Genomic DNA, 18,221 nt, shown 5'->3' with positions numbered 1-18,221 from the left:
CAGCACGCCACACGCGCCTGGAGCAGGAGTAGGAGAAGCACGACGCGCTGCCCTCGACCGCTTAAGCCGCCGCCACATCCTTCCAAGGTCTTCGAGGTCGCCTCCAAGTACGCCCTCCCATCCGCCCCATCGTCTGCGGAGCCTACGGCATTGTCCGGTGAGTTGCCCCCTTGATACGTCTCAAACGTATCTATAATTTCTTATGTTCCATGCTACTTTATTGACAATACTCACATGTTTTATACACACTTTATGTCATATTTATGCATTTTCCGGCACTAACCTATTGACAAGATGCCGAAGAACCAGTTGCTGTTTTCTGCTGTTTTTGGTTTCAGAAATCCTACAAAGGAAATATTCTCGGAATTGGACGAAATCAACACCCAGGGTCTTATTTTTCCACGAAGCTTCCAGAAGACCGAAAGTGATACGAAGTGGGGCGACGAGGCGACGCCACGCCAGGGACGCACGGCCAGGGCTTGGCCCGCGCCGCCCTGTTGTGTGGGTCCCTCGTGACGCCCCCTGACCTACCCTTCCGCCTACTTAAAGCCTTCGTCGAGAAAACCCCAGTACCGAGAGCCACGATACGGAAAACCTTCCAGAGACGCCGCCGCCGCCAATCCCATCTCGGGGGATTCAGGAGATCGCCTCCGGCATCCTGCCGGAGAGGGGAATCATCTCCCGGAGGACTCTTCACCGCCATGGTCGCCTCCGGAGTGATGTGTGAGTAGTTCACCCCTGGACTATGGGTCCGTAGCAGTAGCTAGATGGTTGTCTTCTCCTCATTGTGCTATCATTGTTAGATCTTGTGAGCTGCCTAACATGATCAAGATCATCTATTTGTAATGCTACATGTTGCGTTTGTTGGGATCCGATGAATATGGAATACTATGTTATGTTGATTATCAATCTATCATCTATGTGTTGTTTATGATCTTGCTTACTCTCCGTTATTAGTAGAGGCTCTGGCCAAGTCATTACTTGTAACTCCAAGAGGGAGTATTTATGCTCGATAGTGGGTTCATGCCTCCATTAAATCTGTGACAGTGACAGAAAGTTCTAAGGTTATGGATGTGCTGTTTCCACTAGGGATAAAACATCAATGCTATGTCTAAGGATATTTGTGTTGATTACATTACGCACCATACTTAATGCAATTTCCTGCTATTTGCAACTTAATACTGGAAGGGGTGCGGACGCTAACCCGAAGGTGGACTTTTTAGGCATAGATGCATGCTGGATAGAGGTCTATGTACTTTGTCGTAATGCCCAATTAAATTTCACACTACTCATCATAATATGTATTTGCATTGTCATGCCATCTCTATTTGTCAATTGCCCAACTGTATTTTGTTCACCCAACATGCTATTTCTTATCGGAGAGACACCACTAGTGACAACCTTCAACGTGCTTCTTGGCTCCTACTGGTTTGATAAACCTTGGTTTCTTACTGAGGGAAAACTTGCTGCTGTACGCATCACACCTTCCTCTTGGGGTTCCCAACGGACACGTGCTGTACGCGTATCGAAGCTCTTTTTCTGGCGCCGTTGCCGGGGAGATCAAGACACGCTGCAAGCGGAGTCTCCACTTCCAATCTCTTTACTTTGTTTTTGTCTTGCTTTATTTTATTTACTACTTTGTTTGCTGCATTATATCAAAATACAAAAAAATTAGTTACTTGCTTTACTTTATTTACTATCTTGTTTGCGTTCTCCATATTAAAAACACAAAAAAATTAGTTACTCGCGTTTACTTTATTTAGTTTGCTTTATTTACTATTGCTAAAATGGGTACTCCTGAAAATACTAAGTTGTGTGACTTCACAAGCACAAATAATAATGATTTCTTATGCACACCTATTGCTCCACCTGCTACTACAGCAGAATTCTTTGAGATTAAACCTGCTTTACTGAATCTTATTATGAGAGAGCAATTTTCTGGTATTAGTTCTGATGATGCTGCTGCCCATCTTAATAATTTTGTTGAATTATGTGAAATGCAAAAGTATAAGGATGTAGATGGTGACATTATAAAATTAAAATTGTTTCCTTTCTCATTAAGAGGAAGAGCTAAAGATTGGTTGCTATCTTTGCCTAAGAATAGTATTGATTCATGGACTAAATGTAAGGATGCTTTCATTGGTAGATATTATCCTCCTGCTAAAATTATTTCTTTGAGAAGTAGCATAATGAATTTTAAGCAATCGGATAATGAGCATGTTTCCCGAGCATGGGAAAGAATGAAATCTTTGGTTAAAAATTGCCCAACCCATGGACTGACTACTTGGATGATCATCCAAACCTTTTATGCAGGATTGAATTTTTCTTCACGGAACCTATTGGATTCAGCTGCTGGAGGTACTTTTATGTCCATCACTCTAGGCGCCGCAACAAATCTTCTTGACAATATGATGATTAATTACTCTGAATGGCACACGGAAAGAGCTCCACAAGGTAAGAAGGTAAATTCTGTTGAAGAAACCTCCTCCTTGAGTGATAAGATTGATGCTATTATGTCTATGCTTGTGAATGGTAGGACTAATGTTGATCCTAATAATGTTCCTTTAGCTTCATTGGTTGATCAAGAAGAACATGTTGATGTGAACTTCATTAAAAATAATAATTTCAACAACAATGCTTATCGGAATAATTCTAGTAACAACTATAGGCCATATCCTTATAATAATGGTAACGGTTATGGTAATTCTTATGGGAATTCTTACAACAATAATAGAAATGCACCCCCTGGTCTAGAAGCCATGCTTAAAGAATTTATTAGTACACAAACCGCTTTTAACAAATCTGTTGAAGAAAAGCTTGGCAAAATTGATATTCTTGCTTCTAAAGTTGATAGTCTTGCTGCTGATGTTGATCTTTTGAACTCGAAAGTTATGCCTAATGAAAATAAAGATATTAAGTCATTTGCTACAGAAAACGCCATCCAAGTTAGAATTAATGAGAATATTAGATTGATGGCCGAATTGCGTGCTAGGTGGGAAAAAGAAGAAAATGCTAAAGATAATAATATAGCTAAAGTTTGGACTATTACCACCACTAGTAATGATAATGCTTCACATGTTGCTACACCTCCTACTATCAATGGTAAAATAATTGGTGTTGGCAACGTTTCTACTCCTAATGCAAAGCTTGCAAAACTGCCTGAAACTGCTAAAACTGCTAAAACTGCTTGTGATAAAACTGCTGAAATTTTTCAAGATATTGGGGACAATGACCCCATTGCTTTAGATCATAATGGTTTAGATTTTGATGATTGTCACATCTCTGAAGTTATAAAGTTCTTACAAAAACTTGCTAGAAGTCCCAATGCTAGTGCTATAAATTTGGCCTTTACAAAACATATTACAAATGCTCTCATTAAAGCTAGAGAAGATAAACTAAAACTTGAAACTTCTATTCCTAGGAAGTTGGAAGATGGTTGGGAGCCCATCATTAAGATGAAGGTCAATGATTTTGATTGTAATGATTTATGTGATCTTGGTGCAAGTATTTCCGTTATGCCTAGGAAAATCTATAATATGCTTGACTTGCCACCATTGAAAAATTGTTATTTGGATGTTAATCTTGCTGATAACTCTACAAAGAAACCTTTGGGGAGGATTGATAATGTTCTCATTACGGTTAACAATAACCTTGTCCCCGTTGATTTTGTTGTCTTGGATATTGAATGCAATGCATCTTGTCCCATTATATTGGGAAGACCTTTTCTTCGAACTGTTGGTGCTATTATTGATATGAAGGAAGGTAATATCAAATATCAATTTCCTCTCAAGAAAGGTATGGAAGACTTCCCTAGAAAGAGAATGAAGTTACCTTTTGATTCTATCATTAGAACAAATTATGATGTTGATGCTTCATCTCTTGATAACACTTGATTCACACTTTCTGCGTCTAGCTGAAAGGCGTTAAAGAAAAGCGCTTATGGGAGACAACCCATGATTTTACTTCTGCACTTTTGTTTTATATTTGAGTTTTGGAAGTTGATACTACTGTAGCAACATCTCCTTATCTTTATTTTATTGCATTGTTGTGCCAAGTAAAGTCTTTGATAGTAAGCTTCATACTAGATTTGGATTACTGCACAGAAACAGATTTCTTGCTGTCACGAATTTGAGTAGTATTCTCTGTAGGTAACTCATAAAAATCTGCCATTTTACGTGATTTATCCTCAGATATGTACGCAACTTTCATTCAATTTGAGCATTTTCATTTGAGCAAGTCTGGTGCACCTAAAAAAATTCATCTTTACGGACTGTTCTGTTTTGACAGATTCTGCCTTTTATTTCGCATTGCCTGTTTTGCTGTGTTTGATGGATTTCTTTATTCCATTAACTTTCAGTAGCTTTGTGCAATGTCCAGAAGTGTTAAGAATGATTATGTCACCTCTGAAAATGTGAATTTTGATTATGCACTAACCCTCTAATGAGTTTGATTTGAGTTTGGTGTGGAGGAAGTTTTCAAGGATCAAGAGAGGAGGATGATACAATATGATCAAGGAGAGTGAAAGCTCTAAGCTTGGGGATGCCCCCGTGGTTCATCCCTGCATATTTCAAGAAGACTCAAGCATCTAAGCTTGGGGATGCCCAAGGCATCCCCTTCTTCATCGACAACATTATCAGGTTCCTCTAGTAAAACTATATTTTTATTCAGTCACATCTTATGTGCTTTACTTGGAGCGTCTTTATGTTCTTGTTTTTGTTTGTTTGAATAAAATTGGATCCTAGCATTCATTGTGTGGGAGAAAGACACGCTCCGCTGTTGCATATGAACAAATATGTTCTTAGCTTTATTCTTAATGTTCATGGCGAAGGTTGAAACTGCTTCGTTAATTGTTATATGGTTGGAAACGGGAAATGCTGCATGTGGTAATTGGTATAATGTCTTGAATAATTTGATACTTGGCAATTGTTGTGCTCATATAGATCATGTTTAAGCTCGTGCATCATATACTTTGCACCTATTAGTGAAGAAATACATAGTGCTTGCCAAAATTTGGTTTGCATGATTGGTCTCTCTGAGGTCTAGATATTTTCTAGTAAGGGTTTGAACAACAAGGAAGACAGTGTAGAGTTTTATAATGCTTGCAATATGTTCTTATGTAAGCTTTTCTGTACCGGTTCATACTTGTGTTTGCTTCAAACAACCTTGCTAGCCTAAGCCTTGTATTGAGAGGGATTACTTCTCGTGCATCCAAAATCCTTGAGCCAAAAACTATGCCATTTGTGTCCACCATACCTACCTACTACATGGTATTTCTCTGCCATTCCAAAGTAAATTGCTTGAGTTCTATCTTTAAACACTTCAAAAGTTATTACCTCTTATTTGTGTCAATGTTTTATAGCTCATGAGAAAGTATGTGGTGTTTATCTTTCAATCTTGTTGGGCAACTTTCACCAATGAACTAGTGGCTTCATCCGCTTATCCAATAATTTTGCAAAAAGAGCTGGCAATGGGGTTCCCAGCCCCAAATTAATTAACTTTCATAATTTTACAAATAGACACTCCTCCATGTATGTGATTGTTGGACGGCACCCAAGGATTCGGTTAGCCATGGCTTGAGAAAGCAAAGGTGGGGAGGAGTGTCATCTAAATAAAAACTAAAATAAAAGGCACTCCTTCATGGTATGAGATTGTTGGCAGACACCCGAGGATTTGGTTAGCCATGGTTTGTGAAAGCAAGGTTGGAAGGAGTGCCACCAAAAAATAAAAATCTTTCATGGGAGCCGCTCTTCGAAAGTCTGTCTGGCAAGGGGGTTAGAGTGCCCACTACCATTCGTTGACAACAACAAACACCTCTCAAAACTTTACTTTTATGCTCTCTTTATGTTTTCAAAATAAAAGCTCTAGCACAAATATAGCAATCCATGCTTCCCTCTACGAAGGGCCATTCTTCTACTTTTATGTTGAGTCAGTTTACCTATTCCTTCTATCTTAGAAGCAAACACTTGTGTTAACTGTGCATTGATTCTTACATACTTACATATTTGCATTCATCATATTACTTTGCATTGACAATTATCCATAAGATATACATGTTACAAGTTGAAAGCAACCGCTGAAACTTAAATCTTCCTTTGTGTTGCTTCAATGCCTTTACTTTGAATTTATTTCTTTATGAGTTAACTCTTATGCAAGACTTATTGATGCTTGTCTTGAATGTACTATTCATGAAAAGTCTTTGCTATATGGTTCAATTGTTTAACCATTGTCTTTACCATTGCTTCGAATCGCTGCATTCATCTCATGTGCTTACAATAGTATTGATCAAGATTATGATAGCATGTCACTTCAGAAATTATCTTTGTTATCGTTTACCTACTCAGGGACGAGTAGGAACTAAGCTTGGGGAAGCTTGATACGTCTCAAACGTATCTATAATTTCTTATGTTCCATGCTACTTTATTGATGATACTCACATGTTTTATACACACTTTATGTCATATTTATGCATTTTCCGGCACTAACCTATTGACAAGATGCCGAAGAGCCAGTTGCTGTTTTCTGTTGTTTTTGGTTTCAGAAATCCTACAAAGGAAATATTCTCGGAATTGGACGAAATCAACGCCCAGGGTCTTATTTTTCCACGAAGCTTCCAGAAGACCGAAAGTGATACGAAGTGGGGCGACGAGGCGACGCCACGCCAGGGCCGCGCGGCCAGGGCTTGGGCCGCGCCGCCCTGTTGTGTGGGTCCCTCGTGACGCCCCCTGACCTACCCTTCCGCCTACTTAAAGCCTTCGTCAAGAAAACCCCAGTACCGAGAGCCACGATACGGAAAACCTTCCAGAGACGCCGCCGCCGCCAATCCCATCTCGGGGGATTCAGGAGATCGCCTCCGGCACCCTGCCGGAGAGAGAATCATCTCCCGGAGGACTCTTCACCGCCATGGTCGCCTCTGGAGTGATGTGTGAGTAGTTCACCCCTGGACTATGGGTCCATAGCAGTAGCTAGATGGTTGTCTTCTCCTCATTGTGCTATCATTGTTAGATCTTGTGAGCTGCCTAACATGATCAAGATCATCTATTTGTAATGCTACATGTTGCGTTTGTTGGGATCCGATAAATATGGAATACTATGTTATGTTGATTATCAATCTATCATCTATGTGTTGTTTATGATCTTGCATGCTCTCCGTTATTAGTAGAGGCTCTGGCCAAGTCATTACTTGTAACTCCAAGAGGGAGTATTTATGCTCGATAGTGGGTTCATGCCTCCATTAAATCTAGGACAGTGACAGAAAGTTCTAAGGTTGTGGATGTGCTGTTGCCACTAGGGATAAAACATCAATGCTATGTCTAAGGATATTTGTGTTGATTACATTACGCACCATACTTAATGAAATTGTCTGTTGTTTGCAAATTAATACTGGAAGGGGTGCGGACGCTAACCCGAAGGTGGACTTTTTAGGCATAGATGCATGCTGGATAGCGGTCTATGTACTTTGTCGTAATGCCCAATTAAATTTCACACTACTCATCATAATATGTATGTGCATTGTCATGCCATCTCTATTTTTCAATTGCCCAACTGTAATTTGTTCACCCAACATGCTATTTCTTATCGGAGAGACACCACTAGTGAACTGTGGACCCCGGTCCATTCTTTACATCGAATACAATCTACTGCAATACTTGTTCTTACTGTTCTCTACAAACATCATCATCCACACTATACATCTAATCCTTATTTACAGCAAACCGGTGAGATTGACAACCTCACTGTCACGTTGGGGCAAAGTAATTTGGTTGTGTTGTGCAGGTTTCACGTTGGCGCCGGAATCCCTGGTGTTGCGCCGCACTACACTCTGCCACCATCAACCTTCAACGTGCTTCTTGGCTCTTACTGGTTCGATAAACCTTGGTTTCTTACTGAGGGAAAACTTGCTGCTGTACGCATCGCACCTTCCTCTCGGGGTTCCCAATGGACGCGTGCTATACGCGTATCACCCCTCCCCCCCACCTGCCATCAATTGGTTCCTATCTAGATTACGGGTCTTAATTGGTTCCTATCACTGCAGTAATACAACATAATGCAGCAGCCTACAACAACAACAACATAATGCGGTAGCCTAGAACAGCCTACTGCACACTAAACATTATCGAGAGGAAAACATAATATTCATAAGTGTGATGTCTCAGAACAGCAGCATAATGCAAAAAAAAAACAGTTTGTTTGTTTAAAAAGGTAGACAAGACATGAAAGAGTGAAGTAATTCCCTGTCAGCTGATAGGTTTTCCCTAAGTGATGAAAGAGTGCAGTAACTCTCTGTCAGCTGATAGGTTTTCTTACATAATAAAACTAATTTTTTCAGTAAAACCACCATGTTCTGTCTCAACTGTGAAGACATGCCAGTGTTCCAGGTTTGCCTAGTAACTATGTGATCTGATGGCTCAAGTGTCAAATTAGAAGTACATGTGGTGTCCAAATTAGGATATCATATCTCTGTTTCCCGAAAGGTGAAAAAAGAAAGCTTTTCTGTTTGAACTCCACAGTACCATGAACAAGTTTGGGATATCATACATGGATGTTTCTGTTCCTCAAAAAGATAGGCATGATGGTATTTTCATATGACAACAATTTGATTTTTTTAACAATTGTGTCATATGACTAGCCTGACTTTGTGTTGACATTTCCTTTCCTTTTACATGTGTATTAAAAAGGGTGTGATCAATGACTGAACTTTATTCACATATAACATGATTCTCACTGTAATTATCCCGATGCACTTTTTGGACTGACAATCTTCTGACTGTAATACTACTAGCTTCGGGAGCAACATCAAACATTTTGTTTGTTTCTCTTCAGTTTCCGTTTATTAGTCGACATACAGAAAAGGGAAAATTGGCATACTGAACATTGCTCGATGCTATCTGATTCTGGCCATAGTATGTAGTGTCATTTTCCTATGTAAAGTTTCCATTTATTTGATTCCTTTTAATGCTGATTTTAATGTTGTTAGGTGTGTATGTTGCTGCTACTTCCTGGAACTTGAGAACCTGACCGTTGCTGCCGCATCTTCCTCGACCCGGAGCAACACCTCACCTCTCGGCGACTCCACGCGACTCACGGTGAGCAACACCTCACCTCTCCTGGTGCTGATGGTGCTTGCAGCTGGTGCTGCTGGTGCTTGCTGCTGGTGCTACTGGTGCTTGCTGCTGCTTGCTACTGCTGCTAGCTGCTAGCTGCTTGCTGCTGCTTGCTGTATTAGCCCATGGTTAGCTGATGCATATAGATAGCTGATGCATGCTGTTGAGTGCTCAGCTGGTGGAGGATCAACTGTATATGTGCCATGGTGTCATATTCTTGTGCACGGATCGACTGAGTTGCCCATTATCGCCAAAATGTTGATTCATTTCCGTTTCGGCGAAAATGGGGCACTCATATGTCCATAAATTAGCATAGGTCATGCCTAATTTTTCCGTGAAATTTTGCGCTAACTTTATGCATTTTTTCCTACTTAGTTCTAACATGGCCGACAACGATGAGGCGGGCGGCAGCAGCAGCAAGCCATTCTGGATGAAAACCGATGAAGTGGAGATGATGGAGTCACAACCTCACCGCGACGACGGCGAGGATGATGGCACCGATCCAGACTACCGAGCGGATGATGCCGCCGAGGATGACACCACTGACGATGGTGCCGCCGAGGATGAAACCACGGATGGCGGCGAACACATGGATGGCGGTGAACACACGGATGGCGGCGAGCCGAAGAAGCAACAAAGCGAGCGTCGCCCGAATGTGCTCAGCACCGTGAAGCAAGCATTCACCGATGTGGACGCCAGTGGGCATCCAACAGCGCCCCCTGAACTAGTCAAAGGGTACTCGGCCCAACTCGGGTGCATCCTCCGGAGCACGGTCTCGATCAACACCGAGAACCTCAGGCATCCTGATCGAGCGAATTTGCGCTCCCTCCTCTTCACGAAACTACACGAATGATACGAGTTCCCGGTGGACTGCTCAGAAAAATGTCTCATGCGGAACAAAGTGCACAATGCCGCCCTCACGAAGATGAGCACCGCCCTCGCTAGTTGGCGGAACCGTGTGAAGAAAATGATTCAGAAGGGCAAGAGTTACGAGAAGATCAAGGAGTCAAATCCTTCTATCACCGAGAAAGACTACGTTGATTTCAAGATCAAGTGCGAGAGCGAGTCAACATCGGATTCTAGTCAGTGGGGGAAGGACATGCGGAAACTGAACTTAGGCACCCACAAACTTTGTCCTGGCGGGTTTAGGGCGGCGCAACCGAAATGGGACGCCCAGGATAAGGAGCGTGTGAGGAACGGCCTCGAACCCCTCTTCTCACAATACAAAAACAAGCAAACCAGGCAGTTCCTCCTGGCCCGGTACCATGTTGACCCCACTACAAAGGAGCTCACCACCAATCCGGAGGTGAAGGAGTTTGAGGCTCTTCTGGTAAGGAGTGCACCCGCTTTATTAGCTCCTTTATGGTTGCATTCGAATTGATGAATCCAAATTACTAAGTGGTTCATGCATGTTCCTCCCGTAGGCTAAGGAGGAAGCTGCTAATAAGGAAGGCGAAAAGGAAGCTGAAATCAGTAGCGGCGCGGGGTCCACGAGCTCCTCGCAGTGTGCCCCTTGGGACAACCCTTTAAATAGGGCGTTGAATGCCCACAAGAAGAGGGATCCATTGAGTAAGCCGACGTCGGCTGGTCGTGTGGTTGGCGAAGGATGCTCTATGAAATGGTCGGATTACTACAAGTCGGGGAAAAAGGAGAAAAAGGCCACCATCGATGAGAAGGAGGTCGCACATCTCAAGGCGCAAGTTGCACAGATCCCAACATTGGTCGAGGAGCAAGTGCGACAACAAGTGCAACATATCGTGGAGACCCAACAGAGGAAGCAACGACAGCAAGTGGAGGACCAAGTGGGCAACACGCTTAGCTCTATCATCCCTACCTTGGTTGCCGGTCTGGATGCGTGGTATAGGGGAGGAAAAAAGGGGCCTCCCCCGGTTCCCAGTTTCACGAGCAGCAACTTATACGTCTCAAACGTATCTATAATTTCTTATGTTCCATGCTACTTTTATGATTATACTCACATGTTTTATACACACTTTATGTCATTATTATGCATTTTCCGGCACTAACCTATTGACGAGATGCCGAAGAGCCAGTTGCTGTTTTCTGTTGTTTTTGGTTTCAGAAATCCTACAAAGGAAATATTCTCGGAATTGGATGAAATCAACGCCTAGGGTCTTATTTTTCCACGGAGCTTCCAGAAGACCGAAGGGGATACGAACTTGGGCCACGAGGTCCCGTAACCATAGGGCGGCGCGGCCTGCATGGGGCCCGCGCCGGCCTATGGTGTGGGGCCCCTGCGCCGCCTCCAACCCTGCCCTTCCACCTACTTATAGCCTTCCTCGCGAAAACCCCTGTACCGAGAGCCACGATACGGAAAACCTTCCAGAGACGCCGCCGCCGCCAATCCCATCTTGGGGGATTCAGGAGATCGCCATGATAGCCTCCGGATTGATGTGTGAGTAGTTCACCCCTCGACTATGGGTCCATAGCAGTAGCTCGATGGTTGTCTTCTCCTCATTGTGCTATCATTTTAGATCTTGTGAGCTACATATCATGATCAAGATCATCTATTTGTAATGCTACATGTTGTGTTTGTTGGGATCCGATGAATATGGAATACTATGTCAATTTGATTATCAATCTATCATATGTGTTGTTTATGATCTTGCATGATCTCCGTTGCTAGTAGAGGCTCTGGCCAAGTTGATACTTGTGACTCCAAGAGGGATTATTTATGCTCGATAGTGGGTTCATGCCTCCATTGAATCTGGGACAGTGACAGAAAGTTCTAAGGTCGTGGATGTGTTGTTGCCACTAGGGATAAAACATCAATGCTTTGTCTAAGGATATTTGTGTTGATTACATTACGCACCATACTTAATGCAATTGTCTTTTGTTTGCAACTTAATACTGGAAGGCACTACAAGAAAAGTTGCCATGGCCGACGAAGTTGAAGTCGCGCCGTGGTTGCTGGTGTACCATGGCCAACGATTTTGGGTCTGTCCGTTGTGCATGTCAAAACGTTTTTTTTTCTCGTTTTTGAGGCCACCTAGCCCGATGAAAATGGCCAAAACGTTGCGTATGGTGGCCCGGGACGTGGTGCTTCTCGAATTCTCGGGTTCGCCGGCCGAGTCAACGCAAATCCGCACCGCCGAGGGATGTAGGGCCCAGATGGCAGCCTCTCTGGCATTGTTTTTTTTCTCGATCGCGCCATCTCGTTCAACGCTCTCCGATCGAGCCGTTTACGATGCAGGACCATGGGTCCCGCATGTCATCCTCTATGAACCAAAATTCTTTCTATTCTTGGATTTTTTTGACCCCCTGATTTCTGGCTACTTCCTTTTTCTTTTGATCCCTTGCCGCCTTGGAAACGTTGACACCGCTGCTGCTAATTGGGACCCGCATGTCATCCTCTATGAGCAATCAACTTTCTTTTCTTGGAGTTTTTTTTGACACCTCAAATTTGGTCACTTGCCTTTTTCTGTCGATCCCCTACCGCCTCTCAAACGGTGATACCGCTGCTGCTAAATGGGACCCGCATGTCATCCTCTATGTACTATAAAACTTTCTTTTCTTGGATTTTTTTGGCACCTCATATTTGGTCACTTACCTTTTTCTTTCGATCCCCTACCGCCTCTCAAACGGTGAGACCGCTGCTGCTAAATGGGACCCGCATGTCATCCTCTATGTACTATAAAACTTTCTTTTCTAGGATTTTTTTTGGAACCTCATATTTGGTCACTTGCCTTTTTCTTTCGATCCCGTGCAGCCTCTCAAACGGTGATACCGCTGCTGCTAAATGGGACCCGCATGTCATCCTCTATGTACAATCAAGTTTCTTTTCTTGAATTATTTTTGGCTCCTGATATTTGGTCACTTGCATTTTTCTTTCGATCTCATGCCACGTTGAGGACCCTGCAGGCTCATGGGACCCGCATGTCATCCTCTATGTACAATAAAATCTCTTTTCTTGGATTATTTTTGGCTCCTGATATTTGGTCACTTGCCTTTTTCTTTCGATCCCGTGCAGCCTCTCAAACGGTGATACCGCTGCTGCTAAATGGGACCCGCATGTCATCCTGTATGTACACTCAAGTTTCTTTTCTTGAATTATTTTTGGCTCCTGATATTTGGTCACTTGCCTTTTTCTTTCGATCTCATGCCACGTTTGAAACGTTGAGGAACCTGCTGGCTCATGGGACCCGCATGTCATCCTCTATGTGCTATAAAAGTTTATTTTCTTGGGTTTTTTTTCACCCTCTGATTTTTGGCTATTTCCTTTTCCTTTTGATCCCCTGCCGCCTTGGAAACTTTGAGTAAGCTGCTGACTCATGGGACCCGCATGTCATCCTCTATGTACAATAAAGTTTCTTTTGTTGGATTATCTTTGGCTCCTGATATTTTGCCACTTGCCTTTTTCTTTCGATCTCATGCCGCCTTTGAAACGTTGAGTAAGCTGCTGGCTCATGGGTCCCGCATGTCATCCTCTACGAACAGTAAAAGTTTCCTTTCTTGGAGTTATTTTTGACCCCTAATTTCTGGCTATTTGCCTTTTTCTTTTGATCTCCTGCCCCCTTTGAAACGATGAGGACGCTGTTGGCAGGTCGGTCCCACATGTCATCCTCTATGAACAATAAAAGTTTCCTTTGATGGATTTATTTTGAACCCCTAATTAATTTCGGGATATTTCCTTTTTTTTTTCCTTTGATCCCCTGCCGCCTTGGAATCGTTGAGGATGCTGCTGCCTCATGGGTCCCGCATGTCATCCTCTCAGAACGGTAAATGTTTCTTTTCTTGGATTTTGTTTACCAAATGATTTTCGGCTAATTTTTTCTTTCGATCTCCTGCCGCCTTTAAAGCGTTGAGGACACTGCTGGCTCACGGGTCCCACATGTCAGCCTCTATGAACAATAAACGCTGAGGATGCTGCTGCCTCATGGGTCCCGCATGTCATCCTCTTAGAACGAAAATGTTTCTTTTCTTGGATTTTGTACCAACATATTTTTGGTTTATTTTTTTTTCCATCCCCTGCCGCCTTTAAAACGTTGACGACGCTGCTGGCTCATGGGTCCCCGATGTCAGCCTCCCCGAACAAGAAACATATGATATCTTGATTATTTTGCAGACAATAAACAGTGTATTGCGCTCTGAGCTATATCAAACAGATAATTAAATCTTTATTTTACATAAAAAAAACTTGTATGTTGAATCTCCTTGTTTTTTTTTCTTTGCGAAGCATAGGACTTTCCTGTTTTTTTAGAAAATTCGGAACTTTCCTGTTTTGGAGTGGGCTGAAATTGTACGAGTCAAAATGCCAAGCAGGATAGTTCGAAGGCCTAGATGTCCAGATGCAGCCCAATTGAAATCTTTCTTCTTGGATTTTTTTCACCCCCTGATTTCTGGCTACTTCAACGCTCTCCGATCGAGCCGTTTACGATGTAGGATCATGGGTCCCGCATGTCATCCTCTATGAACCAAAATTCTTTCTATTCTTGGATTTTTTTTGACCCCCTGATTTCTGGCTACTTCCTTTTTCTTTTGATCCCTTGCCGCCTTGGAAACGTTGACACCGCTGCTGCTAATTTGGACCCGCATGTCATCCTCTATGAGCAATCAACTTTCTTTTCTTGGAGTTTTTTTGGCACCTCAAATTTGGTCACTTGCCTTTTTCTTTCGATCCCCTGCCGCCTCTCAAACGGTGATACCGCTGCTGCTAAATGGGACCCGCATGTCATCCTCTATGTACTATAAAACTTTCTTTTCTTGGATTTTTTTGGCACCTCATATTTGGTCACTTACCTTTTTCTTTCGATCCCCTGCCGCCTCTCAAACGGTGAGACCGCTGCTGCTAAATGGGACCCGCATGTCATCCTCTATGTACTATAAAACTTTCTTTTCTAGGATTTTTTTTGGAACCTCATATTTGGTCACTTGCCTTTTTCTTTCGATCCCGTGCAGCCTCTCAAACGGTGATACCGCTGCTGCTAAATGGGACCCGCATGTCATCCTCTATGTACAATCAAGTTTCTTTTCTTGAATTATTTTTGGCTCCTGATATTTGGTCACTTGCATTTTTCTTTCGATCTCATGCCACGTTGAGGACCCTGCAGGCTCATGGGACCCGCATGTCATCCTCTATGTACTATAAAACTTTTTTTTCTTGGATTCTTTTTGGCACCTCATATTTGGTCACTTTCCTTTTTTCTTTCGATCCCCTGCCGCTTCTCGAACAGTGATACCGCTGCTGCTAATTGAACCCGCATGTCATCCTCTATGTACAATCAAGTTTCTTTTCTTGAATTATTTTTGGCTCCTGATATTTGGTCACTTGCCTTTTTCTTTCGATCTCATGCCATGTTTGAAACGTTGAGGAACCTTGCTGGCTCATGGGACCCGCATGTCATCCTCTATGTGCTATAAAAGTTTATTTTCTTGGGTTTTTTTTCACCCTCTGATTTTTGGCTATTTCCTTTTTCTTTCGATCTCATGCCACGTTTGAAACGTTGACGACGCTGCTGGCTCATGGGTCCCCGATGTCAGCCTCCCCGTACAGGAAACATGTGATATCTTGATTATTTTGCAGACAATAAACAGTGTACTTCGCTCTGAGCTATTGCAAACGGATAGATTAAATATTTATTTTTCATAAACAAACTTATATGTTGAATCTCCTTGTTTTTTGTTTTTTGCGAAGCATAGGACTTTCCTGTTTTTTTTAGATAAATCTGACTTTCCTATTTTGGAGTGGGCTGAAATTGTACAAGACAAAAGGCCTAGCAGGATAGTTCGAAGGCCCAGATGTCCAGATGCAGCCCAATTGAAATCTTTCTTTTCTTGGATTTTTTTGCACCCCCTAATTTCTGGTTACTTCATTTTTCTTTTGGTCCTGTGCCGCCTTGGAAAAGTTGAGACCGCTGCAAAATGGGACCCGCATGTCATCCTCTATGTACAATAAAGTTTCTTTTCTTGGATTATTTTTGGCTCCTGATATTTGGTCACTAGCCTTTTTCTTTCGATCTCATGCCGAGTTTGAAACGTTGAGGAAGCTGCTGGCTCATGGGTCCCGCATGTCATCCTCTATGAACAATAAAAGTTTCCTTTGTTGGATTTATTTTTTACCCCTAATTTCTGGCTATTTGCCTTTTTCTTTTGATCCCCTGCCTCCTTTGAAACGATGACGACGCAGCTGGCAGGTCGGTCCCACATGTCATCCTCTATGAACAATAAAAGTTTCCTTTGATGGATTTATTTTTGACCCTACATAATTTCTGGCTATTTCCTTTTTTCTTTTGATCCCCTGCCGCCTTGGAATAGTTGAGGATGCTGCTGCCTCATGGGTCCCGCATGTCATCCTATCAGAAAGGTTAATGTTTCTTTTCTTGGATTTTGTTTACCAACTAATTTTTGGCTTATTATTTATTTCGATCTCCTGCCGCCTTTAAAACGTTCACGATGCTGCTGCCTCATGGGTCCCCGATGTCAGCCTCCCCGTACAAGAAACATGTGATATCTTGATTATTTTGCAGACAATAAACAGTGTACTTCGCTCGGAGCTATTGCAAATGGATAAATTAAATATTTATTTTTCATAACCAAACTTATATGTTGAATCTCCTTGTTTTTTGTTTTTTGCGAAGCATGGGACTTTCCTGTTTTTTTTTAGATAAATCCGACTTTCCTGTTTTGGAGTGGGCTGAAATTGTACGAGACAAAAGGCCAAGCAGGATAGTTCGAAGGCCCAGAATCCAGATGCAGCCCAATTGAAATCTTTCTTTTCTTGGATTTTTTCACCCCCTAATTTCTGGTTACTTCATTTTTCTTTTGGTCCTGTGCCGCCTTGGAAAAGTTGAGACCGCTGATGCAAAATGGGACCCGCATGTCATCCTCTATGTACAATAAAGTTTCTTTTCTTGGATTATTTTTGGCTCCTGATATTTGGTCACTTGCCTTTTTCTTTCGATCTCATGCCGAGTTTGAAACGTTGAGGAAGCTTCTCGCTCATGGGTCCCGCATGCCATCCTCTATGAACAATAAAGTTTCTTTTCTTGAATTATTTTTGGATCTGATATCTGGTCACTTGCCTTTTTCTTTCGATCTCATGCCACCTTTGAAACGCTGAGGAACCTGCAGGCTCATGGGACCCGCATGTCATCCTCTATGTCCATCAACTTTCTTTTCTTGGATTTTTTTTGACCCCCTAATTTCTGGCTACTTTCTTTTTCTTTTGATCTCAAGTCGCATTTGAAACGTTGGGACCGCTGCTGCCAAATGGGACCCGCATGTCATCCTGTATGTACAATAAAAGTTTCTTTTCTTGGATTATTTTCCACCCTCTGATTTTTGGTCACTTGCCTTTTTCTTTCGATCTCATGCCGCATTTGAAAACGTTGAGGAACCTGCTGGCTCATGGGACCCGCATGTCATCCTCTATGTACTATAAAAGTTTTTTTCTTGGATTTTTTCTTTTGATCCCCTGCCGCCTTGGAAACGTTGAGTAAGCTGCTGACTCATGGGACCCGCATGTCATCCTCTATGTACAATCAACTTTCTTTTTCTTTTGATCTCAAGCCGCATTTGAAACGTTGAGACCGCTGCTGCAAAATGGGACCCACATGTCATCCTCTATGTACAATAAAGTTTCTTTTCTTGGATTATTTTTGGCTCTTGATATTTGGTCACTTGCCTTTTTCTTTCGATCTCATGCCGAGTTTGAAATGTTGAGGAAGCTGCTGGCTCATGGGTCCCGCATGTCATCCTCTATGAACAATAAAAGTTTCCTTTGTTGGATTTATTTTTTATCCCTAATTTCTGGCTATTTGCCTTTTTCTTTTGATCCCCTGCCCCCTTTGAAACGATGACGACGCAGTTGGCAGGTCGGTCCCACATGTCATCCTCTATGAACAATAAAAGTTTCCTTTGATGGATTTATTTTTGACCCTACTTAATTTCTGGCTATTTCCTTTTTTTCTTTTGATCCCCTGCCGCCTTGGAATATTTGAGGATGCTGCTGCCTCATGGGTCCCGCATGTCATCCTCTCAGAAAGGTAAATGTTTCTTTTCTTGGATTTTGTTTACCAACTGATTTATGGCTTATTTTTTCTTTCGATCTATTGCCGCCTTTAAAACGTTGACGACGCTGCTGGCTCATGGGTCCCTGATGTC

The sequence above is a fragment of the Lolium perenne genome, chromosome 6 (genome assembly GCF_019359855.2).
Source record: "Lolium perenne isolate Kyuss_39 chromosome 6, Kyuss_2.0, whole genome shotgun sequence".
Lineage (NCBI taxonomy): Eukaryota > Viridiplantae > Streptophyta > Magnoliopsida > Poales > Poaceae > Lolium > Lolium perenne.
The sequence above is the reverse complement of the archived record's forward strand: the minus strand, read 5'-3'. Positions refer to the sequence as shown.